This window comes from Micropterus salmoides, unplaced genomic scaffold (assembly GCF_014851395.1).
Source record: "Micropterus salmoides isolate LMB-PRFRI ecotype aquatic unplaced genomic scaffold, ASM1485139v1 Ms_hic_scaffold_3, whole genome shotgun sequence".
In the NCBI taxonomy this organism is placed as follows: domain Eukaryota; kingdom Metazoa; phylum Chordata; class Actinopteri; order Centrarchiformes; family Centrarchidae; genus Micropterus; species Micropterus salmoides.
This window is the reverse complement of record NW_024042261.1, coordinates 21091621-21118699: the sequence shown is the minus strand read 5'-3', so window position 1 is coordinate 21118699 and position 27079 is coordinate 21091621. Positions and strand designations below refer to the sequence as shown.

The following is a 27079-nucleotide window of genomic DNA, read 5'->3' as shown; positions in this document are numbered from 1 at the left end:
AGTATAATCTAGCTCTCCAATGTGTCTTTATTTGAAATTGCTCCAGTGGGCCAAATTTGACAGAACAGATTATTTTTTCAAAGTTATTAATGAGGAGAGAAAATGTTCCCCAAAATACCCTGGAGAAATTTGTGGCTCCGACTGCTACAGTACCAATTGTTACATGTTTTCAAAGCCATGCCAATTTCTCGCTGGCTTTAGTCTAGAATTTTACAAGTATAAAAACAATTTAGTCTTTGTTAAATGAACCTCCAAAGAGGTCAGTTGCATTTGTTTCGGTCCTTGTTTTGTTGTTAGGATCATAGGGAACTGACTGTTTATCATTCTCGTGATATTTCCTAGTATGGGTTAAAATAATTACCGTGGGTCCCTGTGTGCTTGCTGTATTAAAACAAATTCTGATTGGTTGGAGGGGTGCATAGGATCACTTCATTAGGACAGCTTGCTGCACCACAGGCCAACTGGCATCCAGTCAACACACACACAATTTCTCACACACACACACACACACACACACACACAGACTCTCTCTCTGTTTCTCTGTCTCTCTCTGTCTCTCTCTCTGTTTCTGGCTCTCTCATACATACTTTTGAGGTTGCCAACACTGTGTAGCCAGTGGTTGCGGGATTAAATTGTCACAATGTTCCAATGATAGTGGAAAGGGGAGGGGGGGAAATGAAAAAATTGAAGAAAGAGAAAGTGAGAGTAAAAAACACAAGTTGAATAGAGAGGGTAAAGGAAAACCGGATGTGGAAGCAAGTAAGAAGAGAGAGAAACTGAGGTTATGAGGAAGAGGCTGGAAAGTTGAGAGCAAAATGAGAAAAGGAGATGATGGAGAAATAGAGAGAGGGCATTGTGTGTATGTGTGTGTTTATGTTTTTCCCTCAGGGAGGCCCGAGGACAACATTAGAGTGCCTCATATGGAGCAATTCTGTCTCTCTTTCTTCTTTTATCTCGGCCTCCTTATTTGTATGTCTGTCTTTTGCCTTCCTCTATTCTACCTACACCTTAATACAGACTTTCGTTGGCCATTACTGCCTCACCTTCTTTGTTTCTCAGTCTTTATTATGCACCTGCAGTTTTTGTTTTCCTTTTCACCTGAGAAATCTGTCAGGGAATGCTGCTTTGTGGTTACCATGCTGCGTTGGCCCTGGCACCACTTAGCCCTAAAGTTAAAAGGTGATCGTTGGTGCCATAATAAGCCTGTTACCCGGTGCTGCAGCTTAACAGGCAAGTTAAATCTCCATCCACCAACCACTCCACTCTCAATCACTCAATACTTGAACTATTACTGCTGAAAGTGGTCACTCGACAGTCTGTGGCTGGCTGCTTGTAGAGTTGACTCAGTGCACACTTGTACTTCCAACTGTTAATAGGCAGAAACAGTAGTAAAGGAAAGCTACAATTGGTCCTTAGCATAGAATTGCAGCATACTGTAATATTGGCTTTGTCATCATAGTTATAAATACACAGTCATTTTTGTATGGAAATTTGTCATTAGTGTGAAACAGGAGGCTGGCTGAATGATTTGATGGTAAATGGTCCCGATGATGGGTGGAGGATGATGGATGAACTGATTTCCCTTTAACTCTGGCAACCTGGGTTCAAGGCATACTTGACCAAAGAGGCTTAAAAACCAAACAACCAACTTAGTCAGATTTTTAGCAGGCGTTGGTCTAATCTGTTGGACTGATAAGGAAAAACATGCTGTAGGTGAATTAGTGGTGCATACATAACAGTTTTATGTACTATACAGACTACAACCCAGATATCAGAGCGTTGGGAGTTCAGAAATGAAACAGAGAAGGCAACAACTTGAAAAATGTTATTTATTTTAGTGTAGCATGGGATGATGCAGACTTTGTAATATTAAAGCCATTTCAGATTCATTTATGTTTTATAAAATTTACAGTTTATGTGTGAAGGCTCTCGTTCAAACAGGCTTCATTCTAATCAGTCTAAAAAGAAGAGAGCTGCTTCCTAATAGCATCAACCTTGCAGGTGACAGAAATAAGTTTAAGATTTAAAGTAACAACTGTGCCTCATAAAAAATGGATGCTGGTAGCTCATACACAAACAGAAACACACATAATCATACAGGGGTTTCTTGTGGGAGTGACGGCAAATCTGGAGAGTCTCTCTGTTCTCAGTGACTTTTCATGAATCACTGTCTCCATCGTCCTTGTGATCACCCTTTTCTTTGAGGCCCATAAGCTCAGAAAGCAGCAGCTAAAAGCTGAATGAAAGATAGAAGCAAACAAAGATGCAGAGGGAAATAGAAAGGAGATAGAAACGGAGCCAACAGACCGGCAGAGACACACACCAAGACATAGAGTGAAACATGATTAGTTTAGTGGGCTGCTGTAAGGTAGAAATCTGTGAAGGAATGCATTATGGATCATGTTACTGTGAGGTATACTGCTGGATACTCTGCACACCAAATACATTACGGCTAAACTGAATTACACCCACCATATCTTGGCCCAAGGTCAGCAAAAGTGCAACACCCCCGGAGCTATTTGGGTTGTGACAAAACAGAAATAATGCAAAACTGCTTTGTCAGATGTATTACTCGCACTTGTCCCTGTCCATGAAAATGCTAATCCCCAAACCATACTGAATAAAACAATTATGTGACTATAGCAACGGTGTCAAAACTGAACTGACCTGTTCAGCAGGTAAAAAAAAGGATTAAAACAGCTACAGAAATAAAAGCCCTGGTTGAAAAGCTGCAAAAAATACGATAAGTGCAAGAATGACAGCCAATAATTCATGAAGGGCACAATGCAACCACTTATCACTGGTGGTTAAAAATTCTAAAGAGTCATCACGTTTTACAATCATCTTTAATCCACTGACGCACGTGTCCCTGCAATGTCAAAGGATTAAAACATGTAGGCAAGTGTGCCCTCTCCTATCTGGCTCCCAACACCCTCGCATTGTCTTTGGAGTAGTCAGTCTTTCGCACTCACAAAACAAAATGACAATTGTGGTCTCAACGTGGATGTAGAAACAAATCTTCACACGTAGAAGTGGCTATTGAGCTATTTTTGCCAGATAGGACACTGTGCTGCAAGCACATTTCAGCGAGGATATGTTAACATATAGATTCATAGATTCATCATATGACAATAGCTTCAGCCTGTCACAGACACTTTTGATGAGGCCCTTTCTTCACCCTTGACTCCACGAATCAGTCCTCCCTCATCCTCACTACAGGAGGATTTCTGTCTACTCAGTCTGTGTTTCAGAGGCAGGCTGTGGATAGGTTTTAAAGTAATTCAAACTTCTTTTCCTGGATTCTCGACGGAGCCTCCAGGGGCCGCAAACAGAGCACAGTGGGTGGCAGTCCGACATCGATCAGGAAGAGCTCTCATGCAGTCACTTCAGACTCTTTCAACTAAATTATGGAACATTTAAATGGTAAAATAAGGGGTGAAGCTGAAATGCTGTCAAACTCAAGAAAACATTTAGGAAATTAAGCAGCCCTGCATACTTAATGTGTTTTTTTATTGAACATGAGATCTGCCTGTTATGAAAGGTTAGAGAGAGTGACCAAGTGACCAACTATATATGCAACGATCCAATGTACTATATAGTAAGTACATACAATGGGATAATGCTGTATATTGTACAGGATGACACTAAACTGTTCTGATGCCATATCATCACTGTAATTATGTTATATAACCCCCCCCACACACACACACACACACTTTTCCTTATTCCTTTCTCCCTGAAATGTTTGTGTTTTTAAATAAGCGAACATTTTGACTAGAATTTATTTTGTGAGAATATTTAGGTTCATATTTTAAATCCGATATCATGATAATACTTCAGTTATGATTTGTGTCTAGACTATTGTTTGTGATTGCATGATCAAAAATTACATACACCACATTAAAAATGCAGGGTGAATACTGGGTGTAAATTCCAAAGTCCACCATGACTGCAAACAGAAAACTTTTTAGGGGGGCTGCAAAATCTAAATAATTTGCTTCGGGACGGTGTGAAAATTATTGAGGTGTGAAGGTTGTCTGAATTTTAAAAGTAATTTATTAAAAACAGAGCCCACCTCAACATTTTTTTACTGCAAAAATCTGCAATGCCCTTCCCTAAAGAGCTGCTAAATTAATTATTTTTACAGCAAACCAATGAGAGAACCCCCTGGACATAGATCTATTCTGTGCTTCAAAACTGACATCGATCTCCCTGCAAAAGCGAGTTGATATTGAGGGAAAAGTCAGAGTCAGAGATCATAATCTGCATATCACCAAATACTTTATGACCCATGAGACACACAAAGTCGTTCTTTTGATGTATCCATTTGATCTGTTTGTTTGTTTTTTGCTGTTGTTTTTAACTATAAATCTCTCAAGATACAATTAAATAAAAGATAAATCTTGTATGAAACCCTGTCTCCAGTTTTCACCAAAGAATTCAGGTCTCCCAACATTACATAACTCTCCCTCTATTCTGGCCACCCCTTTCCACTAATGACTCCCATATAGTCCCTTGTATAAATTCAGCAGAGAAGGTATTCCCCATCTGGCTTGTAGGAATGAGTTGCAGCAATGAATCAGAGAATATTTAAATCAGGCATGTGATATTAGTAGCTTTATGTTGGCACATTAAGAAGGCCAGTCACATTCCCTCTATGATGAATGGCTTTTTAAATAGAAAATGAACACTCTATAGGTGTAATGAGATGCATCAAATAGGCCTAAAAGGCTGTGCAGTTTGTCCATGTATAGAATGTCTCCATCCTTAATGTGTTCCTTGTTCGTTAGCCTTATCTTGCACTGTTTCTTGTTTTTTTTCTCAAATGGATGACATTATCCACTGCTCTAATTTGAAAATAGCTTGAGGCTTAAAAGGTGCTGAATGCAATATCAGTTGGGATAGATTAAATTAAAAAATGAAATTGTTTTCTTTATAGTGGGTATTGAATAGGAGTCTAATCAAAAATGCACAGTGGCCACTGTCCTTAGGCAATTTTTATCTCCAAAGCAGACGTCATGTAGTAAATACCGGAGATTTTTCAGTAAATGGCACTGCAACTCAACCCAGTACATGTAGCAGCTACAGAGGTGTCTCACAAGCACTAATGTCTGAAAGCCAACGCCTACAATTTTGCAGATAAATCCCCATTATGTGTGCTTATCGCAACCCTGAATGTGAGCCTTAGTGAATGTCTTCATTTTCTGCTTTGGCAAAATAGGGGATCTACATGTCTTGCCAGAAAGCATTCAGTGAATTAATTAAAAGTTGAAAGGGCCACAGAGAAAAGGAGTGACAAGAGAAAGAAGTAGAGATAGAGCAAAGCTTCCTTAAAGGATACATAGAAGAGGTTTTGACAGAGGATTAGACTTGTCTGAGAAAAATGGACGACAACAAGCAGGTAGAATTTGCTCGACACATCCTGTGTGCATCTGAAAGATATAATGAATTGTTGTGGGTTCACATGAATTTATTTTTGTTACTAATCAGTATTGCACGTAACTGTTAGCTGCACTAATGGGAATTCTGATGACAACAGTTAGTCAGTGTCTTTAAACAGAAAAAATACAGAAGTTTGAGACAGAAAAAGGAGAGAGACAAGCAGAGTTGATAAGGATAAAAAAAGAAAGGGGGAGGGAAGGAGAGAAACAAAACAACTGATAAAACAGTGAAAAGACCAAATTCTTCTGTTAAATTGCACAGTAATGAGGTCTGGAGGAAACAAAGTGTCGAGGAATGGACCACGGGATGTATAGTGTGTCAAAATGACCATGGCTCACTGCTGCACTGTGTGTGTGTGTGTGTGTGTGTGTGTGTGTAAATGGAAGGTTTTGTTATTAGTCAGGGTTGATTGAGTCATACTGCAAGTTTAGATCAGCCAGCCCCCTCATTATCACTGCACAGACACGCACACATACACCGTCATGGGGTGGATAAACAGATAAATGAGTGAGCGCTGACCACTGCACAGCGGTGGAATGCAATAAGGAGCAGGTGGGAGAGAGAGAGTGAGGAAACAGAGGAGAGGCAAGCAGGCAGGAGGGAGGGGGAATCATGACATGGAGGGAGGGAGGACAGAAAACCATTTTAAAGTACAAGAGAAGGCAATGAAGGAATGGAGACATGGGGAGAGGGTGAATGAGGCATATTAAAATTAAGTTTAAATTTGGACAGTAATTGTAGGATGAATTTCGATAGATAAGGAAGTGTGGAATGCGCAAATGAGGAGGTAATGGATAGAAAAGGGAGCGGAGGAATGGGGGGCAGGCTATTTGAGGAGGCAGTGATCAAATGAGGGAAATAGAGTGAGAGAGTGACAAATGTAGAGGAGGGGAAACAGATGGAGGGAGACATGACCAAATGGAGAGAGTGTTAAGATATTGAATAGAGGGCTTGACAGGATGGGAGGAAGAGGGGTGATAGTGAGGGAGGCACAGTTTGGAGAGAGCAGTCACATCTCAAGGTCAAACTGTTGTTTATTATCTATCTATTGAAACTGAAGAGGAAGGGCCCTCTACATTTTGCACCTGCAGACTATCCTGGACAAAATGTGGTGAAATCTTTGGTTGTCAGTCAAATCAAATCCTGGATCTTCGTTAACGAAGACAAAGGAAATAACGAAAACTAGATGCTTCACTAGAGGCTTTACAAAAAACAATAACTAACTGAAACTGTAATGAAGCTTTGCAAAACTAACTAAAATAAACTAAAATGATATAGTTAATGTCCTTAGTTTTCATCTTTGTCAGTTTATTTTATAGGACCCACATTAGCCTGTATTTTTGGGTGGATATGAAGCCGGGTGTAACTGACATTGTGGGGAAGTTGGTCTGGCCAGACTGTTCGGTGGTGCTGACAGTGATTAGCCAAAGACACCTGTTGATGAGCCACGGGTGTAAAGTGCTTTGGTCCTCTGAAGAGGTGGCACACTGCATGTCCAGTGGCTGTCCTGCCATGATGTGAATGAACCAGATTTGAATCAGAATTGGTGCCTTGCTTTAATCGTCAGGAGAGCCCGGGTCAGAGCGGCATCTGGCCACAGCATAGCAGGTGGTGGACCGCACTATATTACACTGTAGTATTTATTTAGGCAATGTGCCCCCTATATACAAACTTCAGATAGCTTAAATAAGGGTGTCCCTTTTCACAGATCTGTATTTTACTTGTATTTTTTTTGTGAATAAACTAAACTGAACTTAGCTTGGCATCATGCAGCGACAAAGACTAAAACTAACACTGAAACTCATAAAAACTAAACTAAAGTAATAGTAAATAGTAGTACTAAAGTAAGCATTTTCAAAAAATAAAAACCCACGTTAAAAACTGATTAAAACTAAAGTGAAATTGAGAACAAAGTCAAAACTAAATAAAAATAAAAAATAATGAAAAATATAATAACCTTGGATCTTACTGAGGGATGTGTCCACAATTTGCTGATTTAGAGCTTAGGTGACCAAAAACAGCCTTCATCAGAATTTCAACTGTGTTAAGAAATTTGGGGTCAAATCCTTCATAAAGTTCACATTTGTGGTTTTGAGTGAAATGTCAGCATTTAATGGATGCCATGGCATTTGTGATGCACATTCATACATTCAGGATAACTTGTATTCAGTTCGATAATCCCTTGACTTTTAATCTAGTGCCATCATCTGATCAAAAAATAAATTTGTCCAATGGTTTGGGATTAAATACTAATGGCTAAAGCTAATGACATTCCCATCAGCCTATAGTACAAAGTAATTAGAAAATGTTAGCATGGCAACATGCTAAACTAACATAGCGAACATGGTAAAATATACCAGCTGAACATCAGTATGTTAGCATTGTTGTTTTTTATGAATTTTAGCATGACATTAGCATGAAGTTCCAAGCTTTAGTCGCTAAAAATCTAGTGGTTTAACTTCTGACACCATTAACTGACCTCACCATAAGGTGTGGTTACAGGTGCAAGAGAGCATGCTTCTGTTCACATCCAGCCACACCTTTCAGTGATGCTGGGTGTGGTCAGAGGTGCATCAAATTGGAACCTTTCAACTAGAAATCTGTCTGGGTTTTTTTCTGTTTACTTCATAGTTCTAGGATTGACCAGGTATATATGGCACCATCTGACATGCCTCAAAAGCAATATCGAACAGTCACAGTGACACAGATCATGACCAAGACCCTTCTGGCATAGTGCAACATGCAATGAACCTGCGAGATCAATGTTATCGCACAGTCTGTAGATGCCTTAAGGTGAAAGAAAGGAGGTGGAGGAAGGTAAGGAAGGTAAAATATAGAGGGAGCCGGTAGGAGAGTGAGCTGGGGATATGATATAAACTTGCTTTTTTTTTGGTGAGCACTCTAAAAAAAATGGAAATCTCACAAGAATTCTCTTTCACAAGGAGCAGGGACAATGATAAAAATAAAGACAGGATGGGGAGTGTGAAGAAGAACGAATAAATTGAGAGAGGGAGAGGCAGGAGACGAAGAAAAGGACATGTGATATACTATAGTGATAAACAAAGAGAGGTTAGAGACAGACAAGAGGGATAGAGAGACAGTGAGAGAGAGACAGGTGGTGTTGTTGTGTGGGAGGTGGAGAGAAAGCAATGGAGAGGTCAGTGTTAACTGGTGTGGTCTGGCTTTCTCCCCGAGACCTATCACAACCCATCAGCTCACTCTGGTGGAACACACACACACACACACACACACACACACACACACACACACACACACACACACACACACACACAACACAGTGCCTCTATGATGTGGACAGGCTAAATAGAGAGAAATAGTGGTGCTGTAAGTGGTTGGGAGATTGAAAGAGGGAGGGAATGAAGAAATTGTTTCAGATGAGAGAAGCTGGTGCAAAATCATACCCTTGAGTGTGTGTGTGTGTGTGTGTGTGTGTGTGTGTGTGTGTGTGTGTGTGTGTGTGAGTGTGTGAGTGTGTGAGAGAGAGAGTGTAATTTTGAACATGGGTGCTTTTGTGTGTGTTAGAGGGGAGATGGAATCAATTTGGCCAGCGAAAGAAAGTAGTATATCACTGTGTGTAGAATCTACAACCTGCCTGTGATTTGCCTGTGTGGCTGATTTGGTAAAAGTCATGGACTGGCAACCACTAAGCCATTCTTACACACACTTATATACAGTGTCAAAGCATGGGGTTCAAATATTTCAAAAGATGGTCTGATGATGTTTGGTACAAACCTAAATTCCGGAAGTATTGCCTCTGGAGCCCTGTGTAAAGCAAAATTTAACTAAAAGTCAAAGATCTCTGCGCAAGCTCAGGTACATTGCCATTCGTTATAAAAACAGCTGAGCCTGAGACAGAAGACAAAGGTCTTTGTTTGCAATGTAATGTAGGAAGTTATAGTCTGACTAATGTGTCACCATTATTGTAAGTGCATATGGGCTATGCACTTGTATGTGCACAACACAATAAACATAACTAACTTGATATGTTAAGGGAAAGGGGTATTCCAGGGATTTAGTTTACAATTTCAAAACATTGAGGGTAAGAATAGTCAACATTGATGGAGCAGAGACTGGGGAGCCCTGACTTTTAGTTCTTACCATCAAGCTCCAAAGACATTTGATCCTACACTTCCCATAATGCAACTCTATAGCATGTTGTTGATAGACACTTGCTGGTAAGTGCAGTCTTTTAAACTCCAATTCTCCAATTTCTAGCACAAGCTTTATTAGCATGATGACATCACCAGGGGCATTTCTCAGACCTGTAAAAAGCTCCTCTAGATCCACAGTAGAATATACAACCGTCACAGGCTGAGTAGTAATCAGACTACCACATGATTATAAAACTGGCTATGTCCCCTTTTTACTACTTTCTCTTATTTTACATGACAGTATACTAGTATACCATATTTTCCCACATCCATTCAGGCATACAAGCCTCTGACTTGAGGAGAAATGGGAGGCAGACGAGAGTGAGAGGTGAAGATAGGTGGAGAAAAGGATGGAGAAGAGAGGCCACAAAAGGTAGCTGTCAGTCATCATCATCAGTCATGTGGCAAAGTTGACCTTGAGGCTGGACAGAGCGATTATACTCCAGACCTCACCTGCACACGGACACACACACACGTCCACACAGAAAAGGGGGAGGGGTAAAGAGGAGCTGGTGCGTTTACATGCAGAACATCACTGTATAATGTATCCAACCCTTTATTTGACAACTGCTTAATTAACAAGGGTGGTTATAGTGTTTAATATGTATCCTAGGTAACCTAATTTCCGTCTTGTGCATTATACTCTTGTGATGGCTGGATGTTAAAAGGTGGTTTAGGTTATCACTTCATTTGGAATAAGAAATAGATTTGGCTTCTCTCTATCAGACTGACTCACAGGCAGTCATATTGATTGACACTGAACCCCCTAAGAGACCCAATAGACAGACAGACAAATGGTGGTATACCGTTTATTTAAAGTAAAGTCTCTAGTGTTCTCCAAGTCTGTTTATCAGCTCCCCCCTTCCGCCTCTCTATCCTCCATTTGTCATTTTCTCTCTATTTCTTTTATTTCTAGTCATCTCTAGGAACTAAATTAAAATTTCTGCCCTGTATTTTGCACAATTCAACCTTTTTTTGCAGCATAAGCCGCATGATGGCTGACAGCCAGGTTTCATTACATGAATAAGTCATTCCCCTTTATTAATTATTAAAATAAAATTACATATCATGGTTTTAGTACAGCTTTCCCACCCTAATGCAAGATCCTCCTGCAGTCAAAGCATGGATGTTATAGTTATTAATGGTCTTATCTAGATTTGTAAACAGATATCTTCCCCAGAACTTGTGCTGCCCATCAGAAATAATTCATGTCTTCTTTGTAATTCCACATTTTAATTCTCTTTAATGGATTTCAATCTACAGAATTATACACTATTCATGCTGCTGCCTCGGATTCAGAAATGGCAGAGTAAATTAAAACATCAAACAGATCTCCTAATCCTACTGCTTTGCAGAGTGGCTCCATTTAAACAATAACACAAAAACGAAAGCAGGATAAATAATAGAAGTAGGCAACAAAGAGATCTGATTGGAGGTACTACATCAGCAAAACAGGGGTGACATTATCAGCAGGCTGACACACTGTTTGGAGTTTATCAAAGATGTAAGATGCTTATTTGTCTCTATACAACCTAACCTAAAATGTACATTGTAAACTTATCTCTACTGACATGTAGGATAAATGTTTGGCGATGTATCTGTGTAGTAATGTTGTGGACTGTGGTGTTTTAGATAGATTCATCCTCTTCCTCTCTCCTAATCTCTAATCCCTTGCACAGCTGGGGCACTGTGTGTGTGTGCGCATACGTGTGTGCGTGTATTTGGCTAAAAGTGTGTCTGTGTGTGTGAGTTGCATGTACACACTTGTGGCTGTCTATGACCCCCTGTGTGTATGTGTGTGCAATCGTGTATTCAGTGGTTAAGGTAAAGTTTGGGGTGCGGGAGAATGCTAACATATATATGATGTAGAAGGAGAAAAGACTTTTCAACAGTAAATGTGCTGTGTTATTTGGTGTAAAGATGACATGATATCCAACCCTGCAATTAAAAAGGAGATATTTTATTACGTTATACTACATCATAATCCAATCAACCCAATCTATACAAATGTATTCTGCCTAATCTCATTCAGAACAATGACTGGAAGAAAGGTTGGCCAAGGCATCTCAATTTTATGAAGTGTTGTCAACCTGCCAGCCTACTGGATACTACAATGAAACATCTATTTAAATTAATTTTATGCATACATTGGCCTTAATTAGCAGTTTTGCGTGTGAGAGAAATAAGGAAAAACAACATACACAATATTATTGTGCAAGTTAGGTTCAGAAAGAGCTTCAGAGAATCAGCTCTTTTTTATAATATAGCTGCCAATGTGTTTGTAAGCTATCCATTGCATATTTTCACTGTGATATCAGTGATTTTGTAAAGGTGGCTAAATAATAGGATGGTTAATATGTGAATATGTTGCCCCAAAGCCAAATCTTACCTACAGACACAATGATACAGTGCTTAATGGTGACTACTGTACACATGTATTATGGCAGCAGTTGGAGAAAGTAGTACTAATTGTCTGCATTTTGACACTGTTAACTATTGATATTTACATTGTTTTATTTGTTTTGAGGAAGTTGAACACACATTGTTCTAAATAAAGGTTCACTCTTCATGTTTATCATTAAAAATACATTAATAATGAAGAAAATATATTTCAGTGACCTTTTCTGTCTTTAAAGCGTGTTTTAAAACGTTTTGGAGATTTTTTAATCATAGATTGCAATCGTCAACATACTATGGTATGCTGATAAAATCTTTGCCTCACAGACTGCCGTAATCCTCCTTTAACCATCGAGTCTATCTATAATTACGATAGTGTGTGTGCGTGTGTGTGTGTGTGTGTGTGTGTGCGCGTGTGTGTGAGCATGTAGTTACAAGTGTTCTTAAGTGCACTGTGCACATATGTGTGAGCACGGCCAATGAAACGACAACAGAGCTGAAGATCAAATGTTACACTGCTTCCAGATCACCATGTATCCTGATGTACTCGCTTACACACACACGCACGCACACACATATGCTTCCACAAACATACTGTAGGCACGTACTTTCTGCCACTGCAAGATTGTGTAGTGCTAAAAGGCTTGGCTGTCAGACTGGAGCTTTTAGAGGTCATCACAGCAACATTTAACTACATGAAATGCTGTTTGATAGACATTATTTGCACTTCACTAATCGACGTGGTAATTTTCTGTTTATTAGATTCATTAGTGTTTTTGCATTTGGCAGACACCTTGCTCACACTCTGCTTCTGCGTATGTGTTTGACAAATGGACTTCACTGAAATAATTCTCCTGAGATTCATGCATTATTTTTGCTGCTTTCATGCTCACACATTGTGTTATGTGACTGTCACTCCTCTTCTGTATATCACATTGTGCATTTGTATTTATACACTGCTGCATGTATTTAAATTTGTACTGTGCTATCCTATTCCCTATGCTGTCCAGGCTCTACCTGCTTACTTTTTTTTTGCTTTATCTAAAAATTTATTTTTTTAAAATAGGGCCTGCTAAAACTTTAATTATCTTATCAAGGAGATTACAATTTCTTATCTTGATAAACATTGCAGTAGGTGTAATGAGGCCATTTTGAATGTTGACATTCATCTCTCAAGAGAAAAGCTGCTTCGACAATTTGTTGATTAAATGGACTATGATTAGCAACTAGTGGTAGCCATAGTAACAGTTTCTCTTCATGAGTCATATCCTGCATTTGTCCTTCAGTGGAAATCTCACAAGAATTCTCTTTCACTATCTTACCTTTATCCTCTCTGAGAACTGCAGTCAACACTAACATCAACCTGTACTCAGCCAGACCTCCAGGTAGGAAATTTGGGCTATACTCTGTCACTTTACCTTCTGAATGCTCCTCTATAATAGTAAAGTCTTTATATTATGGTGTCTCTGCAGCTAAAAAAACAGAACAGATGTTTTTTTGGGGTCTTGGTTTGGTTCATCGGTTGTTACTGTTGTTGTTTACTCATTCTGATTGTCCAAGGATTAAAATCAACAAGAATTGTCCACTCAATATGTTGCCTTCCCACCTCGTTTCTCGGAATGTTTAATGAGACATACATTTGCACATTGTTAAAACTCAATGCCATTGCATTGAACAAAGTAAATGCATTGAAGATCCCGCTGATTTTTTTACCTTGGTTGCATCAAGACCACAGACAGAGAAGGTGCTCTGCAGTTTTCATTCCTCTATGGATCTCAGTAGATTAGTCCAACATCTTTACCTCACTCTCAACATAATTACCTCACACCAGTTACACTGATGTGTTCAGTCACTCAAGTGGCCCCAGTGATGAGACAGTAAGGGGACAGAAAAGGAGAGAGTTAAAGAGAGGTGTGTGTGTGTGTGTGCGCGCGCATGTGCTTCAGTATCCGCATGGCTGTGTGTTTATGTCCTGTTGGCTGGATTGCAAAGCAGAGCAGAGCAGATGGGTTTATAATGAGGAAACAGAATTATTCTGATAATGATGACCAGATAATTATACGCCCTCTGAAGGAGGGAGGAAGGCGTGGGGAGGGTGGCAGTGGTGGATTAAAAAGAGAGTTAAATGGATCAGAGAGAAGAGGAGTGCTTGTACACAAAAAAAAGGGGTTAAGAAGAGCTGGATTCAGTGCATCATGAGAAATGGGAAGAGAAGAGGAGAGAAGATGGGATGATATTAGAGCAGGGCGCTCAAAGGCCATCAAAAAATCTTTAAATGTCTTTTGCTGTAACGTCTACACTAAAGGTTCAAGGCCTGTAACGGTCTTACTTGAAGTTATGTAACTCTAAATACACCTCTCATTTCCAGGCTTACCTATTCTGTACTAGGTCATAGACTTGAAGAAGATCTGCACTGGAACTATTTTGGGCATGTTTTAGACTTTACTTTCTCCGAATGGATACACTCTCTTTTATTAATGCTGCTGGCCCCACAGAGTTCACACAGACTCATGGCTTCATATATGCACCAGTCAGACCTGCTCTATCCATTAGTCCACACAAGCAGTAACATACTCGAGCAAGAGTTTAGTCAGGTGTAAGGCCCAAGCCCACTGAGTGCAGTAACAATTCAATTAAATAAAATAAAAAAATACTTTGAGTTTGCGAACACATAAATAAATTCATTCACACACATAAAAGCAACCTAAAAATACAAATGTCAGAAGAGAAACACACAAGGATTAAAGGCATTGGCCAATCTGTAGCTGGCCAACAATATCCAACACCATGAGCACACATTATCTGACAGTGAAGCCGAGATTAAATACAAAATGAGAAAATTCAGTAATGGCCAGTTCCTCACAGCAGGAAGATCGAGCTAATGTGGGTTAACATTGCCAGAGTCCCACAGAGCTACTTTCTTTCCTTTTTGTTGCGCTTAATATAGTCAAAGACAAAAATATCATGACTATTAGAATACTAAAAATGCGATGTACGTCTTTCTATTCCCCACTCAATTGTTAAACAAATTACGTATGAGTATGTTTGTGATAAAAATCGAAACAAAATGTCAGTTTTGATAAATTTTCAATAATTATCAGGAAAATACATCTTTGCCTAAATGACAAAAGACTTTTAATAATGTTGGATTAAATGACTTTAGTTCTATAGTTTGATCTTCTTTTGTCCTACACTTTGAATTCTCTATAGTCTGAATTCATGCTGCTCCTACAACCAAAGAATCTTTCTTATGATATCTGATTGGATATTTCTATGCTTAATGTGTGTTCTTAACTGCTTTTCTATCAATCATGACATGTACCGTAAAAAAAACCCCAACTGTACCACACATTGCAATAAGTTGGCCAAGACTTTACAGTTTTAGCAAATGAACTTATTTAATGGACCTCAGTGTGCTAATTGAAAGTCCAGAGTACTACATGCCATCCATCCAGTCATCTCTTTTTGTCAAAGTTTCTGAATGTTGTTTACATTTACTGGTGTTACGTTAAAAGGCCTCTCTTGCTCTACCGTATGGTGTTGTGTTTACTTCAAGCGTGACACAGTGTGGATGGGTGGTTGTGTATAAAAGAGCAGATGGTTTGAATTAAAAGTTCAGCAATATGTCCTATGTGACATGCTTTTTTTGCCTGTGGATTAGATTAGATAGGTGACATGGTAAGATAAGATAAGGTGATGGAAACTCTAACATCTAACAATGTGAAACCTGCAGACACAATACAATGTTAGCATGTACATGTACAGTACGTATATACAAAACTTGCAGGAGCCATTAAAGAGAGAGACTACATAGAAAAGACTTGAGACAGGAGTTTGAGACAGATAATAAACATATTGTAAAGTAGAATTCTATACAGAGCAGGAAGAGCATGGGCTTAGATATAGGGATTGTAAACTACAGTGTATATATTATAAAAAAGTGTATAATTATAATCACGAGACCTGGTGAGAAAATGCAATACTGTAGGTAACCCTTCACCAAACATAATTGTGAGTTCAGGAAATCACATCTGCAGTTGGCCTAGTGGGCAGCCGAGAGGTGAACTTGTGCTATTGTATACTAAAAAATGGAGAAAGTAAGACCATTAGAGAAACAGAGAAAATATCAAAAAGGTCTTCTTAGGACAGTGTAAGAGAGGAAGGTAATCCTTTTTCACAAAAGAAACTTAAGAACAACAGGTCAAAAATGCAAACTCACTGGCAGGTGTGTGTGTGTGTGTGTGTGTGTGTGTGTGTTTGTTTAGGGTAAGATGGGTGCTTTTCTGTGGGTGTTTCTGCCCTGGTTATTTTAACCATTTAGACCTCTGAGGCTGCTTTTTTCACATTATTCTTTGTTTCTTCTTTTACTTTCATGTTCAAAGCTAGAGTAACGGGGAGACTGCCAATAAAAAGCCATCACACGTACACAGATACACACCTCACGGATACCCTTCTTTCTGCTTTCCATGCAAACACTCTTTTTCCCTCTTTCTTTTGTATTCATCCACACATACACACACACACAAACACATCGGGCTCACTGACAGGTCATTTAACCACAATCTAACATAGCTGAGTGGAGAGAAAAGATGCTAAATATAGAGGCAATGTGAGCAGAATTCCAATGACTTTCAGGATCATGACACAGACGAGCAATATGATGGTTCACATGAAGCAATGAGGCAGTGTTTTTCAAAATAAGGTTCTGTAGGTGGTTAATAGGAGGCTAGGAACAGGCTCAAAAGTGTAGCTTTTTGAAGAACTTAATATAATTGGGATTTTGCTTTAACAAAATTTTGCAAAAGTATTGCAGAAGAAGTGATGTTAATTACTAAATGTGAATGCTTATGTTAAAACTATATTAAAGACATAATTGAATAACAATTGAGAATTTTTTTTTTTTACTGTAAGTGTCTATGAAGGTTCTCAGTCATCCAGGTCGTAGTTAGGACCTACGTTCCAAGCAAGCTGAGGGATACTAAAACGTAACGTGAAAACACAACAGACTGCTGATTGGTCAGAGAATATTCACTATTCACTGCATCATCATTATGTGCACCAGACAGAGGCCAGCAACAGAAAGTTTTATATTTTACAGTTTTCAGATGGAATTTCATCACTAAATCCACTTCTGAGAAGTTTTGAGGTGAAAAATCAGCTGTGTAGATTTCGAATATTGACAGTTTTACGAGAAGTGATGGCGGAACAAAAATGTGCTTGAATATTTTCGGGGTTGAGGAGCTCCGCAAGTGGCTGCGGGGGAAGCCTGTGCCAAGGAGGAGCGTGTGAGGCCGGTCAGGTGCCCGCTCACAGAGCCCTCTGCTCCCGCCATCACACAGACCGCTGCAGCAACAACGGCAGAGGAAAACACAGCTGGAAGGTTTTCATACCGCTTATCTGTCTTTACATTCTGAGTAATGTTGAAACGTTTTAACTTAAAAAAGAGAAAGCTGTGTGGATCTCTGGTGTCTGTGTCGAATTGAACATTACGTCGCGGCAGTTGTGTGTGGTGTCGCTATGACAACAAGCTACGTACTATCTCTGGGTACTATCTGCAACGGAAAACGGAGCAGGGCCAAGCAGAGTCTATCGATTTGCGCTATGGTAGCATTTTTCAGCAAGGCAGCATAGATCGTCAGAACACCGGCAACAGTTCAATGTTTAGTCCTGATGGTAAGATGTGGAACAATGATGTTGTGGACTTGATAGTAACTTATACCATCTGCTAGGTTACGGTCGCAGTCTGAAGCGGCTTTGATTTGGATCACACTACCTTGTTTCTTACGACCCGCTCTTCTCTGCTTCTGATTGGCTAGTAGTCCTTACCTGGGAACTGTGCATGTGCAACTCCCAACAAAGATTTTGTACAAGTAAGATGCATCACTCTGTAGCTCAAGAGCGGAGCGTACAACACACAGGGTGAAAAGAGAGAAAAATATGGTGTTTTTTGAAAATTAAACCATGTAAACCTGTTCTGGTACAACACCTAATTAAGATTTTGAACCTGAAAATTAACATAATACCACCTCACAAACGTTACCTCTTGGCCTCAGGTGAAGATGCCAACGATGGTCGTTCAGACTTGGCTGCGGGTGGTTCTGACGACCATAACGACTGTCATTACAACAGCCAGGAGCACTAACAAACCCTTGATAGGTTATTTAATCTGAATGGACTGCATGGATTTCATACAGAATTCTGATCTTGGGCTTATATATGTGTATTTATGTTGGACTAAGAAATACAACGTTGTGTGAACAATTCATATATAAGGGATAAGATAAGATACTACAGATCTTTGAGATTCCGGAGTGGTTGATGCAGAGTAACTGAAATGAACATGGGCTATGTGTAAGGAGGGGCGATGCACTCTTGATCAAAAGCGAAAGGAGGAGGCAAATTAAATAACTGAAGAGCATAATTTAGCAATTCAAATGGCATAAAATGTTCCCTCCATTAATTATGCTGAGAAGATTAATTAAGTAATTCCAGGTTGAAAATTAGAAATATAAGTAAAAACAATTTATTAATATTAAACATATTTTTTGTTCCTCCCTTAAGACCAGGCTTAATAGATTGTTCAATTACAGATGGGATTTTGTTGCTTATTAAAAAATTGCATAAAGTGTTTGAAGATGGGACTCTGGCGGTTCATAAAAGCCACTCTACGAAAGTTTACTATAATTTTAAGCACCTCACTGAAGCCAGCAGCTTGTGCCACAAGGGACTTAAACATAGCTGCAGCAACAGCATATCATACCACAGAGTATCCTCTTGTGTATTAATGTTTTGATAGTAGGTCACAGAACAAAGCATTGAGCTAAAAAGCCCTCATAAATAGAAGGAAACACAATTAAAGGAAAATATTATTAACACGGTGCTGTCACTGCAAGAAAGGATGTGTGCGTGTGTGTGTGTGCATGTGTGTGTTTTACTTTGAAAGGAAACAGGGGGTGCCTCTCATGAAGATAATTAATACTTTTAATGTCAAAATAAGCCTGTGTGTGTCTACAGCACTGATGTGTGCACATTGCTACCGCCAACCTGAACAAGCATGCAGAAAGATCTGCCATACTAGTGCTGCTGTCACTACTCATTTAGAAGAGTTGTCAGGATGTGTATGAGGAGAAATATGTATCATCGTTATTGTTGTTATTTATAGCTTTTGGTAATCTGTGTACATTCACCTATGTGCAGAATGCCATGTTGAGGGTCTACAAAATTATCAGCTGTCCCACTGTTTGTGTCACATTGCTGTTTCATGTCTTAGTGATGAGAAGCCTTTGGGCAGTGAGTAATGATTTTCTAATAACCTGCAGCTTGTTAGCTCAGCTGGCTGGAAAACTGACTGCCAAAGTGTCTGCATCATGTTTGATGTGTGTCTGTGTGTGTCTTTGCATACCCTTTACTAAAACACAAAAGTACAGACTGTCAGTTTCAATTTGATGGCTCTTTGATCCACATTGGATGAATTGTTAAAAAACTGACATCATTTTTGCATCAGCGCCCACATTTTGAGGTGCCAAAAGTATTTTCAGTCGAGGCAATGAAAATTTATATTATATTCTGACTTCTAGGTTTCTGCTTGCCATGAACATAACTAGGGTCTTGAAATCTTATTTTTAGAGAGTTTTTAGAATAGATTCCTTTTGAGATAACACAAAAACACAGGATAACAATGACAGGTCCGGCATATTTCAGCTGTTGTATGAAACAACAGAATATAGTGTGTGTTACTGTTAATGACAGTATGAGTATCTTAATGGGTTTAGACACTGTGAGGAATTGAATTGTGGGAAGGTTGAAAGTGGCGGATCCCCACATTAGAGGAGAGTAGGTTTAGATCTTAAGCATCACACTTGGGTTTTTTCTCATTTGTGCATTTGTGACACAGCCTACAGATGAACTACTTTTTGTATTTAGTATTTATGCAGAGAGTCTAACTATTTTGGCAGGAAGGCTTAGACATAGGTTGAATGGATAGCCTCAGTTTATAGCATAAACAAAATACAAATATAGTGCAGAACCAACAGCAGTGCTATAGAGCTGTGGTGCACTGATAACATTTTCCTGAAAAAGAAACAACTCCTCAATTTATTGACCCAAAGAGATGGAAAAATCGGCCGGCTGTTCATGGGCAGTCCACCACTTTAAGATTCTCCAGAACTATTGGATAGATTGCCATGAAACTTTGTACATTTACGGTCCCAAGAGGATGAAATCTGCTTACTTTGACGATCCCCCTGATTTTTCCTCTAGCAAAATTTGTGATTTTGAGTGAAATATCTCAACAACTGTTGGTTGGATGGCCATGAAATTAGGTAGACATATTCATGCCCCTGTCATGAATTGATCCCCTGGCTTTTTATCTAGCACCATCATCAGGTCATAATAGCAAATGTTAGCTTGCACGAAACTAAGAAGGTTATAAGGTCAATATTATACCTGCTCACTTTGGGGACTAACTAGTTACACATAATTTAGTTATGTAATTTAATAACAAAATAAATGTTTGTGAAATAAAAGTTAATAAAAGTTACAAACATACTACATTAAAAAAATAACCTTCCCAACACCGTACCTGCTAAACATCAGCCTATTAGGATTGTTATTTTGCATTGTTACATGTTAGCATGCTGCTGTTAGCGTTATGCTCGAAGCACTGCTGTACAGCCTCACAGAGCCATTAGCGTGGCTGTAGACTCTACAGTAGAGTCTTGTCAACCCCAAATGTCTCACTGTTCACTTAATGCACTACGGCTTAATGATACCATTACTGAAACAGTTCATATTTTTAAATGCAGTGTGGTAACAACATACAAAGAATTGGATGTGCAGGCTTCATATGGTCAATATAGGGTCACCCCTATAAACAGTCATGGACTAACCCTTTTCTTTTTTATCTGTTATCTTTCTCAGGTCCTTGGATCCATCTCCCTGGGCCATCTCTAGCTTTTCCATCCATCTGCTAGTTGCCGCACTGTATCTTCATGTTGAGTCTTAATAAATCACAGCACATCAGATAGAGGTAGGTAAGGATTCATATACATCTTAACTGGTATGTTTTACCGTATATGAACTTAAAAATGTGCTTATTGAGGGACGCAAAATTAACTCTGCTGGGAACTCTGTAGTAGAAGTAGCTTGCGCTGTTGTTTCTCCTTAATTACATCTGGAACATGCTATAAACAGTTATTGCCAATTAGTTTAATAAAAATTTAATGATGTCCTTTGGGAAATTACATAACTATAGGATATTACAATATGTTTTCATTTATATGATTAAAATGCACTCACAAACTGACTAGACAGATGTGTTAAATTGCAGGGGAGATGCATATACATGCACGTGTGTGTGTGTGTGTGTGTGTGTGACAGAGACAGTGAGAATCTGCCCCCCAACTCAAACCATAATAATGTGAGGTTTAATGCACTTAATCACATGAGTGTCAATGTGTTCTCATGTCTATGTGTTGTGTGTGTGTGTGTGTGTGTGTGTGTGTATGTGCGTGCTGTCTCTCTGTGACTGTGTGTGTGCCTGATGAGAGCAGTGCTGCAGTCCAATGTGCTCTGCCTCTGTTACAGACATATTAGCAAAGCTGTAAAAGCACACAGGCCAGACAGGTCTGCAGGTTGGTTGCTACGCAGAGCTACTACAGATGTACTGATATTAATACTGGATAGATGGAGGATAGATGGATGGATGGAAATCAAAGAGGGATAAGCTGTTATTGTACGGCTCTCACATATCGTCAGTTGTCACACTTGCCTGCTGTTGTCTGAATTGAAATTACATTTTAAAATTTTATAACAGTCTCTTGGTAGGGTGCTCATACTTACTGTAGAAGTGAGACCTCAGTATTGCCTAAAGCAATATTGAGCTATTAAGCTTTCATTTTGTTTAGTAGTTATAGGGATGCATAGAAAAGAAAACCTCAGCACACTAGTAATCCAGCTTGATCCTTATCCATATTTTTGTCATTTAAAATACGCAAATAATACAGAAAGTTGCCATTTAAAATGACACATTTGAGGACAGCACATGTTGCTGTCTTCCAGATATACACTGAACTAAATTATAAATGCAACACTTTTTGCCCCCATTCATCATGAGCTCAACCCAAAGATCTAAGACTTTCTCTATGTACAGAAAAGGCCTTTTTCTCTCAAATATTGTTCACAAATCTGTCAAAATCTGTGTTAGTGAGCACTTCTCCTTTGCCGAGATAATCCATCCACCTCACAGGTGTGGCATATCAAGATGCTGATCAGACAGCATGGGTATTGCACAGGTGTGCCTTAGGCTGGCCACCATAAAAGGCCATTCAAAATTTGCAGTATCACGGGGGGGAATCCAGAAACCAGTCAGTATCTGGTCTGATCACCATTTGCCTCACGCAGTGCAACACATCCCCTTCACATAGAGTTGATCAGGTTGTTGATTGTGGCCTGTGGAATGTTGGTCCACTCCTCTTTAATGGCTTTCAGTGGCTATGCGAAGTTGCAGTCAGGCCGAGACCCCGATGAGGACTCCGAGCATGCAGCATGAGCTTCCCTGATACGGTTCCTGACAGTTTGTGCAGAAATTCTTTGGTTAGGCAAACCGATTGTTGCAGCAGCTGTCTGGGTGGCTGGTCTAAGACGATCTTGGAGGTAAAGATGCTGGATGTGGAGGTCCTGGGCTGGTGTGGTTACACATGGTCTGCGGTTGTGAGGCCAGTTGGATGTACTGCCAAATTCTCTGAAACGCCTTTTTAGACGGCTTATGGTAGAGAAATGAACGTTCAATTCACGGGCAACAGCTCTGGTGGACATTCCTGCAGTCAGCATGCCAATTGCACGCTCCCTCAAAACTTGCGACACCTCTATGAACAGTACAGTTAACAGTGATTTTTGATTCAAAGGCTGAGCTATTGTTTCAGAGATCTTATCTGGTATATAAAATGTTAAGTTATCAGCTGTTTGGGAGTAAAGTGCAGCAATTTGATGTCAGAAGTATTCGTCCAGGTCAGGCCATATTTAAACCTTTCTAAACCAGCTGGGATTTCGGCAGTGAGTCCGTCAAAGTAAAGTGGAGCTTAACTCTGTAGACCACTGGGGACTAAGGCCAAAAACAACAAAATACTCAAGATATTGAGGGCAACGTGAACTACAATCAATGGGAAAACCTACAAAGACAAATCATAGACGTACAATGATTAACTGTACATGTATTCCTTAGCATGTACTCCTTAGCATGTACTCCTCCTACTCGGTTTGGTTTGTTATCAATATTGATAACAAACCAAACCGATAAGGAGTATTAATAAGGTTCTTTTTCGTAACTAAATAAATGCCTTTTAAAAAATATAAAATAAAATAATAAATTCAGAACAGCATTAGAATTGAATATTTTATTATAACTAAATGATTCCAGAGCAGCAACAGTAATGTTTACAACAGCAAAATGACTATATAAACTCAGTATCTCCCTGGAAACAAATCTAACTTATGAGTAAAGTAAATCATATTTTGACATCAAGTTTAGAAACAATGGAGAACCCAATCTTTCCTCCTATGCTGGGCCACACTGCGGTTGCTTCTGGGTCAGATGTGGCAATTGAATGGGCTTGCTGCAGGGTATACAGTATGTGTATAATCGGTAAAACATTGAGAAATCCTCAATCCCAGATGCTCTCTTACCCCTTCCTTTTTGGCAGGTGACTTTTTTTTGAGGAGCACAGAAAGTTAGGAGCTTTTTTATTGGGCTTTCTTTCTGTTGGAAGTGTTGCTACCCAACGAGCAGTCATGAAGTCAGGCAACCAGTTAAAGCAATAACACTGTTTTTAGACCACATGTCACTGCATGGAACAAAGTAAGGTGTTGCAGTTATACGTATACAGTTAAACAATCATATTTAAAAGAAAAAGGACAAAGCTATTCCAAGGAAATTTAGTTATCTGACCTTTAACTTTTAACAAAGGGCAAGTGCTGCTTTACAGTATTCTCCACCTTGCCATACATGGTCAGCTAACTGTGATTTTGTACCATGAATAAGAACTGTTTATTCACTAGAGGAGTCAGCAACTTCCTTGTTAATAGAAATTTGTGTGAATGCAGCACACTCATAATGGTCCTTTGGGTCATAACCGTTAACATTGTTTGACGTGGAAGCCAGTAAAGACCCACAGGATACAAATTCAAATATGTTTCATTGTCCAATTGCTCGTGTTCCAGTGCTACAGTAACTCTATATTACACTGTACAAAATACCGTTTTGTGGATATGGCTGTTTTGTTGCTGCACTGAGGACGAGCTGTGTGTATGCCGAACTACAATAGAGTCAGAAGAGGTCCTATGATGTGTATGTGTGCTACAAAAGCTCTCTCCTGCCAACCCATTACTGCATGTTAACACTGGCTTACACACCATTTTAGAAGTGGTTTGAGAAATGATTTAATTTAAAAGGCTGTCGAACAATTTGTACCACTACCCTGTTTTCTTCTTGCTGGCGGCCTTCCCTGCCCTCCTCACGCTGTTTTAGTTTCTGCCAACACCCAGGAGAAACATCTGCCATGAGCAGGCTATTAGAGTGAACTAAACGGCTAAAACATCCAAGACATTTTGGATTTTAGTATGTTTGTTTTAATCCAGCAGTATGGTAAAAATAGCCACTATACAACACTGATGGGCACAACTTCAGATGAGGCATTTCTGGCATTAGAATAACTTATTCAAGAGTTTACAATGAGACATCGAGTCGGACAACTTCTTATCTGCCTAATAGTTTCTCAGATTAAGCAAGATTTCTCCTTTGAACTGTGAGATCTGTTACAATACAGTCTATTTTTATTTCTTTATCGCCTTGTGAAATCTTCATAGATTACACATCTGAATCGAATAAAGTGTGCAGTGTGGTATCAGAGACATTTCTGCTTATCTGAGATTACTTATCTCAGAAATTGAAGGGGATTGATGTGAGAGAATCGGATATTTGAAGTTTCCATCTCTAGAGCTAAAGATGCACAAGTTCACAAAGCCTAGGGAAATGCTGGAATAGGTCACACGGATCCCTCCGTGTGTGTAAGTGTGTGTTTGTGTGGGCAGATGGTTGTGTGAAGCTAGCTCAGTTTATAGCACCTTTTTTTAATTCAGGGTTAGAAAAGTAAAGTTACTGCTAAAACTGCTGATTCATTGCTATCTAATTTGGGATCCTGTACACTTGCCTCTAATTAACAAGGTGGCAGGAAGTGTGGGTACAGCAGTCTGTTGTATTTTCTGTTTTTTGTTCACACACGTACAGATACCTACACAATGTATTTCTGGGATAAGTGGTCGAATAGCATGCTCATCTCAAATGTGTCAAGAGAGCTCAGTTTTTCAACCCCACTGACCTGTCCTTCTAAAACTCTATACACCCAAACATATGAGGAGCAACATAGTATGCATAGTCCTATTCAGCAAAACTGCAACTGAACACAATTACTGCAGCTTAGGTCTGTTAATTGTCTTCTTCAATTGGAAGAGCTTGGTAGTCTTGTGAGGAGCATGTAACTTCACAGTCTTCAAAAACAAGAAGTAAACTAAGCGTGGAGTAAAACTTCTGTAACTCTGTAGATGTAAACTGGAAATATGAAGTTCACAGCCAGTGCACATTACGGTAACATGCCAAGTGTGGTGCCTTTTCCTGTTCACAGACCTGTAATCTTGCTTGTGAAAACATTCCAGCTTTGGTTTAGTTTCAGTTTGGAGTATGCAGCTGGTCTTACAGTGTTGTCCATTCATGTGACTCTGATGACTCTTACATCACCACTTTGTGACGTAAAATTACACACACAGGTCAAATGTTATAAACACCGCACCAGTCAGTAGAACTGATGAAAACTCTTGCATCCATTTACATGTTAAAAACTGCAAGATAGTTGCTGTAAGGTTGGAGTTAATGCCACTAGACACACACACACACACACACACACACACACACACACACACACACACTGCAACTAATTTATTTATGTGCCTTGTTTTAGATGTACCATGTTTGTAGTACCACGATTTAGAATGTTTTCGTCAAAGTGGGGAAAATTAAAGATGAAATACCCATAAATTGTCCTGCACTGAGTGTGGCATGATGCGTAATCCACATGTGCAAAACATCCCTATCTTATATAGGCTGATCAGTTGTTCTCTCATCACGCGTCTTTGTGTTTATGCTTTGATCTAACCGTGATCTGAACTTTTTTTTTCTACCATCCGTAATTGTAACTGACAGTCCACAACCCCTCAGAACACTGGTGCTCTTGGGATGTATAGTGACAGATTATTTGTTGTTTTTTTACATTGAGGGATTTTAGGAAGGACCAAATAGATATATGCATCAGCAGATGGCATTACTCATTTATCATTGTTAGCTCATAAATATCTCATGTCTTTAAGCATTGCTTAAATAATATAATGATGCATTTAGGGTAACAGCATATTTTTATTATTTAGTTTTATCTTAAAGCAATTTTCAACAAACGCAAATCTCAGAATACGTCAAGATTAATGGCCGCACCTTGGAAATCCTTGGAAATATATTGTTCACGCAATAATTAAATACCACGATGGTCCGTAAAGCATTTGTGGAGAAAGAGAAAAATAGGCATCTCCAGTTATTATATTGCCATTTCAAGGACATTGTTTATCTTGCCTTGTTATTCACAAGCTCAAACCCCATCTAAAATATGTTATCTAAACTCTTTATCTAGCACTTGTCAAATATCTAACCAATCCGACAGCTTAAGTTATTTTACTGCCACTCTGCAATCCAAAAAACACAGTAAACATCTGATTGTAGTTTCTAAATGCATCCTCTCTGTGCTGTCTCACCCTATTTCAGATAGTACAGATCGTATACAAATGGATTCACTTGTAGTTTTGTAGGTGTGCATGCAGAAAGGCCTTTGCTGCTGTGGGTATGTATTTCATTACAACCCGTACATACACAAATGGAAAACACTTTGTTGTTTTATTCAGAGAAATATTGGCAATGTTTTACATCACATTCTGTCAGAAACAATGCTGCTGGTGTGATAATCAGAAGTACA

At 39.2% G+C, this 27079-nt stretch overlaps 1 protein-coding gene across 4 annotated transcripts in view; it reads left to right on the top strand.

Annotated features, from left to right (window-relative positions):
* The window catches only part of zgc:172282 (leucine-rich repeat and fibronectin type III domain-containing protein 1-like protein), a 210576-nt gene that overhangs the window by 59673 nt on the left and 123824 nt on the right, over positions 1-27079 (top strand). For all 4 annotated transcript variants that reach the window (XM_038693519.1, XM_038693516.1, XM_038693517.1 and 1 more), the window contains exon 2: positions 20931-21039. The gene's annotated coding sequence lies outside the window, so the exon portion shown is untranslated. The remainder of the gene's footprint in view (positions 1-20930; positions 21040-27079) is intronic.